Consider the following 7,499-nt stretch of genomic DNA (forward strand, 5'->3'; position numbering starts at 1 on the left):
TGAAAAAATTCTACCGTGTCTGTGAAAAGGGGACACGTCATTCCTTTTCGCAAATTATCTGAAGTAAAGATTCTAAATGCCCCTTTTCTATTGTGGCGAAATCACTAGACATACAATTGACTCTCTCTAATTCGATTTTCAAGGGGAATTGGATTTTCATCGAATAAGGGAGCGTATCAAAGTAGAGCGCAATTTATGAGACTTTCTTGTTGACGGAGACTTACAATATTATCGAATAACAGAGCGTATCGAATAGTAGAACGTCGACTGTATTATAAACTTTATACCCGAACAAAAAGTATTTCCACTTTAAATGTCAAATGAGACAGAGGGTAGTTCTATGTACAACACTAACGATAAAATATTTACAATATAATACATGGGTGTGTTAAAACGTTAAATCGAGTCAAATCGAATCAAACCTTTAGTACAATAGCCTCTTAAAGTGCTAAACTTCAAACAGTTACATACAATTTTTTACGTGGATCAGCCCAGTAATGTATGACTTTTAAACAGTCTTTCGATTGTTTTCAACGGACAGCTGGCTTGGCTTTTTAAAACTAAACGGACGATAGGGAAGGAACTGGTATCCTGGTTTGCGGCACTTCAAACCACGTGGTTATCGTTCCATAAAACTTGACGCTTAGACAGCCTTGTAAAGAATTTGAATTATATATTTTTTACAAATTTTAAATGCAATAAGCTGCTTTAGGATAACGTTCGGACAGCAAATACTTTTTTTTCTAAGAATATCCAAATTTTTTGAAGCTTTCGGATGTTCTTAACTTTTTGAGCTTTAAGCCTAAAAATGTTCTTAACATATTCTTATTTCACCACTTTTTGAGGATTTTTTTCCATTTTCGTAAGAAAAATCGAGTGTTTTATAGTCTGCAAAGCCCATACAACAATGATTGCCACGCTTGCCACGAGAAATGTAGCCGTACGCAATCGCTGTGAAATCAATTTTAAACGCTCAACCACAGTTGCCACGCCTGCCACGAGAAATTCAGCAATAGGCTCATGACTTGTACTGAGGAAAGTAGTACAATACTATTATAACGTTATATGATTATAGTTTGTTATTATAAAAAAACGTGTAAGTAGCACTGAGAGAGAGATAACGAGTGGATTTCAGAAAGTCTATTGTAAATAATTGATAATACATAAATCTCTCTTGATCATCTATATCCAATGTGAAATCAATCTACAGTAAGCTTTATGGTAGGATAGACCCTTGTTCGAGATAAAGACGTAAACAATTCTTCTAGCAAGTCGTCAAGAATATGTCTTTCAGTCCGTACAAGCCAAGTTCAATGTCATTATCCCCTACAGTGTCTTTTCCTTGGTTCTGATTCAGTAGAATCTCAAAGAAAGTTGTTACCAGCCTATACATTTTTACTGCACATACATAATGTCCTTTCCAAAGTTCACAGCCAATCAGAACTCGACAGATTTCATAATCTTGGATTGAAGTTGGGTCCAAGACAGTAAAGTCAATATCATCTTCACAACAGATTGAATGGAGATTGATTTCAAAATTTTCGTCAATGTCTTCAAGTAGCTTACGTAGATGATCTTGGATAATATCCCAAAATGCATTGCGTTCGGTAATGCTCCATCTGGATCTAGGGTTCGGAGAATGCTCAGTTTTACATGTGATGACACACGATGGTGTCTCCCGCCCACGAGTATGAAATTCCGCCGTTAACGTGGGCGCAAACCAGACACGTTTCTTGGCAGGACTTTGTGTGCTTTTACTATCTTCTTTTGTTTTTGGACGGAAATGTTTTTGTACAAATTGGACACATTCTTTGATAAATGAATTGATACAATCACAAATGGTTGGCATCGTTGGTGTATAATCCTCTTTATTTTTTTCTTCTCCGAAATGAATGATTCGATGCTGAAAGATTAAAAAAAAAGATTGCTCTTCTGATAGTTCAACAATTTCATTAATTCTGTCTCACAGCCCCGTTGGAACTTTTTTCCCTTAATTTGGATAAAAATTTCTATCGAAATCCCAAATGGGTATAGAAATTATATTATTCCAAACTAAAGAAATCTACTTGAGATGGTTTTGGACTAGCCTAGCCTAGGACTAGCCTAGGAACGCGGGAATGGTGCTTATAATAAAGAGTTCTTATAAAAAATAGAAATTGCCGCGGGAGAGTGGATTGGAAAGACATTGTATTCAGTGAACATATAAAAAAATAGATTAATCTGCAGCGAAATACATCGATGTGGTTTACTAGTCTAAAACTTTCGCGAATGGCCCTTTTAAGAATTTCAAAGACATTTATTTTCGCGAAAAAGACTAAAATTCACGAAAATCGGGAAAGTTTCTGCTCACACCCTAAGTAGTTCACTTCGGCAAACCGAAGTAAAACCATACATGTAGCCACACGCTTATAGTATCCATCCTAGCTATACCATCAAATTGTTACTCTGCGACAGTATACGTAACCCGCTAATTACATTATTTTCGAAAATGTTGCAACCCTGAAAATATTCATTTGACTTCCCCATACTAATTAATCTTTGTTTAATTATAGTTCAATCTGGTTCAATTACATTTTAATTACAGTTTTATATCTTCTTTTACCCTGATTAATATGGTACACAACGTACACACAACGTACATTTCATGCCTAACGATAAGGCATGACCATGTTGTTCTGTTATGTTATACAAGTGTCCCCTGGGGGAGACAATGGCTCAGCTGCCTAAAAGCTGATTCATTATTCTATGGCCAGCCACTTAAAATATTATTATTGTTATTATTATTATGAACGTCGAAAATGCAGATATTCTACCTATGATCCTTAATTGGGGGCGCGTACGGGATTCGTAATACCGACATACCGATCAAATTTTTGCTCAATTACCGATTACCGATCAAACTTTTCCCTTAATACTGATTTACTTACCGATCTAAAAAAAGGCCAATATCCCGTGCGCCCTCCACTTAATTGCGACTTTCTGTATGTCCCGGATGTTTTAGAGTCTCTAAGAAAGCTAAGCAAAAGTTTCAAAATTCCATAATGTTAATCTCAATCCGGGGGGGGGGCACTCATATGATCTGGCCTAAAAATATAGTGCTGGGTTATAAGGGTTGGGTAAATGAAAGATGCACTGAAAGGGTATATTTTCAGCCATATTGAACTGTACTATAAGGGTACAATTTTAAAAAGAAGATTTTGCGCAGCACATACCGAGTCGAAATCCAAATCGAAATCGAGTGTCCCCCGGATCTCAACATAACAGATAAAGTAAATTTCGCCATCAAATTAAACATAACCATGCACTTTTTTTTATTAGAACGAACTATATAAGAACATAAGGCTTCACTGACTAAAATGTTAAGAACAAGTCAAGAACATTTTAAGGCTTAAAACATCCGAAGACTTTAAAAATTCTGGATGCTCTCATAAAAAAACGTGTACTTACTTAATCTAATGCAAAATTTAGAAAATTCCTTTTAATACAATCATTCTAACTATGAAAGACTTTGACACCGCACCGAAAATCTTAGATTGAAACCATTTCGATACAAATCTTTCAAGGAATTAACTCTCACACAAAAGATGTTAGATATAATCCCTTTTCATTGAGCTAGCTTCACCAAAAATCAACAAAACTTTCTATTATAATTTTCCATATGATATGCTTTAAAACATCCAGCTAGTTCCTTCACAGAGTATGGTGAAATAAAGCACAAGTAGCTCGCTGTTTGAAGCTGTAATATATACAATGATATACCGTGTTGAAAAGAAGGAGAAACACTAGGCACAGGATATAAATCAGCTGTTTTTTAGAATAAAAAACAACTTTGTCATGTCAACAGTCTAAATTCAGGTAATCAGACAGTAAAACTTTTAACAAATGAGAAATTTTAAATAGGAGCTAATTTATTACGTCATAATGACAGGGTAGTAAAGGTGATCTGAATAATTAATCACGGCATTCGGGGCATTATATAACGTTTTTTATCTAATCACCGTGCTTTAAAGACCCACACTCCAAAGCACGGTAATTAGAAAAAAATTCTTATACATTATAGTATATTAGATCAGCTTTATAAACCAGAATGTCAAAGCAAAATGTCTGCACAGTAGAATACAAAAACATCAATAAGAGCGTTAGCAAATCAAGGGGTAAAAGTTGAAAGAGTCAATAAAAACACACCTTCACACAGACCCATTGGCACCCTTTCCCACTGGAAAAATTTGCCTAAACATCGTCCCCATTATACTCTAATTTTTATCCCTGCTGAATAATCGAATAAAGCTAATCCTTACTTCAAAATAGTGTGCTATTTTTCCGTATCCGCTGAGTTTTCTGGTTCGAAAACGATCATCCAAATTCCAATCGAGTTTGGGTCCGTTACCCTCACTGGCTGGAAAAATCTTAAGGGGTGTTAAAGGGGTATATAATAAGCGTCTAAATATAAAAAAAACAAGCAAATAATGCATTTCTTACCTTAACCAAGCAATGTGCAAATTTAATTTCTTAAATTTCTTTTTCAAACTGTTTTACTGGGGTTTTACTGCTTCCAAAATCCGCTTGTATACAATATCTCATCAGACGTCTTTGATAGTATGTGATAATAAATTCCAGTGGTTTTTGTGAGGTTTATACGGTTATGTTACTAGTCCAGGCACTTGGGTACCAAAAGTTTTTACCCCTCTGTGCGTAGGGTTCATTTTTCATTATCTTTTCGTAATTTATATAGCTAAAAGAAATTAAAAGAAACGAAGAAAAAAGAGAACCCAAAGCTGATTAATCAAATGCAATAAAAAATATATAAAAATCTCCCATGAAGGTTTTAGAACCTTAAAATAATACTCTTCAAGCAAAAAATCCCCTATTTTCATTAATATGAACTCAATAATTAGATAAAGAAAGATTATTTTTTCTCGGCACTGTAGTTGATTTCTTGCAACTAAGACTCACATTATATTTTAATCTTGTAATTTGAAAATGAAAATAATTTTAGACGCGTGAAAAATAACATCAAGATCTAAAGATTATTAAAAATAATTCAATTTAACAATTTTTATCTTTATTTTACTGATCTGAAACAGATAAACAATAAAAAGATGGGAATATTCTAAAAATTTCAGCCATACTGTACTTCTAAGAAGAAAAATCTCTCTGGGGACGACTTCCCCAGTGAAAAAAATATCCTGAAATGTGATCCTCATAGGAGAACTGTATTAAACGGTATTCCCCTGGAGAAAAACATAATTGAGGACCTGGGATGGATTTTTGGGCTCTAATAATAGAATTTTGAAATTTCCACTCACCAAAAACAAAAGATCTTTTATCCACATTTACAATCTCTTATAAGAAATTCTCATCAGATCACTGAGACAACATGAAAATGTAAGAGCCTATATCTAGCATGTGGGAATGGCATTTCCTGGGCTCCCGACCCAATGAGAAACTTGTAAAAAGGCGCCTGGGAAAGAAAATTTTATTGGATTTTGTCCGTTAAGTCTTTCATATTGTGGAACTGGTTAAAAAAATTATTACCCGATCACAAAATAATAGGTTATGGCTGTTGTGGATATTAGTAGATGAACGTTGATATACAGGTTTTATTTACGTGATATAAGAGCATCCAAAATCTTTGAAGCCTTTGGTGTTCTTAACTTTTTGAGCTTTAGGCCTGAACATATTCTTATTTTTACCATATTTTGTCAGTATTTTCGTCCATTTTTCTTGAGAAAATAGTGGTTTTAGAGTCCGCAAAGCCTTAAAATGTTCTTAATTTGTTCTTAATATTTCGGCCATCGAAGCCTTATGTTCTTATATAACCTTTTATAGTTTGCTGTTCTCACTTTATTAAAAAAAAAAATCTTGTATCGCCGCTCGGAAACAGGGAAAGTTTCTTACGATTCTTTAACCAACATCCAACAGTAAAGTCAGCCAAAATGATGTGAAACTTAAAATTGAAGCGCATAGCGACATTGAATATAAAGATCAACTTCTATTTCTTCAAATTCTTATGTAATATTATCTTATGGTATAGAATATAAGAAGTGTGAAAAAATCAATTTCTTTTCAATCTTAATACTGCAATTATGAAACTTTGAGAAGGAGTAATTGAAAATCGTAAAGAAATAAAGCTTTGAAATTTTGAACATAAATATCTTACATTTCATTTAAGGTTGGGCTATTCATGATATTTATGACGTAGTGTTTTCTACGGAAATACCCCGGTTTTAGCCAGTAGTGGCAAATTGAAACTAGACAAAACTTTGCCACTACTGGCAAAAACCGGGGTCTTTCCGTAGAAAACATTACGTAATGAATATCATGAATAAAAGACATTTAGAATATTCGTTCACAAAAAATATATATCGGTAAAAAGTAACAAACAAATCTTTACCTGAATTCACAGTGGACGTCAAAAAAACATTGGATGAACGTTAAAACGATGTCCAGCGACCGAGGATGGCACTTACCGTTTAAGGAAAGATTTCTAATTGACATTATTTTTACCCATTCAAAGTATACCTTATATAGGCAAAACAGACTGGAAAGTACAGTAACAATGAAGGTATTAAAAAAAAACTTTACTAAATGTCTAAATACATCAAAATTATTTCTATGAGTTTGTGCAAAGTAGAAAAATAAGTCAGCTGGGTCAACTTAGAAATCTAGATAATCCTATTTGGAACTCGTAATACTTGATAGACGAAAAGGAGATAACAATCATGATATCAATGCAAAAATTTTGCTAAAAAGATGAAAAAGAGGGATATTTTTGTCAAAGATTTTCAGTTTTAATTCTAAAATACACGTTTTTTATAAGATCATCCAGCCTTCAGCCTTCGGATATTCTTTACTTTTTGAGCTTTAGGCCTAAAAATGTTCATAAATTCCCAATTTAAAATAGTGGTTTTAGAGTTCGCAAAGCCTTAAAATGTTCTTAACTTGTTCTCAATATTTCTGCACGACTTGTAACAAAGTGACGCAGAAACTTGCGTAGCGAGAAAACAATTTTTCAAGCAACAACAAACTCTCAAAACGAAATCAACTCAATGAAAAACTTTCAATACACAAATCCACACACATTTTTTTTCTCAAGAATTATTTTGAGCGGGAAAAAATTATAATTGCAATATTGACACTTTTCTTTTGTTTGGAGTTAGTGCACAAAGGTTTCTAGACGAATAAAATTGTTCCCTTCATTACTTTTTGCTTTATTTCTACTATGTATAAATCAGTCGTCTAGCTTGCTAGACTAATTGTACTCTTCTTAACCAATCAGATTGCAGATGTGATTTAGATCGCCGATAAACGCTCTTATAAGAACAAACAATATAAGAATAACTTTAAAGCGACTTTAAATTGGCAATTTCTGTTTTATTGTGTGACATTTGAATACTTTTGTTCAAAGAATTCGAGTAAGATGCCAAAGACCTTATGAAAATGTTCAAAAAAATATAAGATAAATTTTAGTACGAGATCATGAAAACCGATCAATTTAA

The 7,499-nt window shown here is 33.5% G+C and overlaps 1 long non-coding RNA gene across 1 annotated transcript; it reads right to left on the reverse strand.

Annotated features, from left to right (window-relative positions):
- Window positions 1-248: 248 nt before the first annotated feature.
- On the reverse strand, window positions 249-4,728 carry LOC136820954 (uncharacterized). The gene is made up of 2 exons (XR_010848665.1): window positions 4,480-4,728; window positions 249-1,903 (listed from the first exon to the last, which is right to left on the reverse strand). It is a non-coding gene; the product is annotated as an uncharacterized lncRNA (long non-coding RNA).
- Between the last annotated feature and the right edge of the window lie 2,771 nt (window positions 4,729-7,499).

This window comes from Clytia hemisphaerica, unplaced genomic scaffold, assembly GCF_902728285.1.
Source record: "Clytia hemisphaerica strain Z4C2 unplaced genomic scaffold, Clytia hemisphaerica genome assembly, whole genome shotgun sequence".
NCBI classification, from domain to species: Eukaryota; Metazoa; Cnidaria; class Hydrozoa; order Leptothecata; family Clytiidae; genus Clytia; species Clytia hemisphaerica.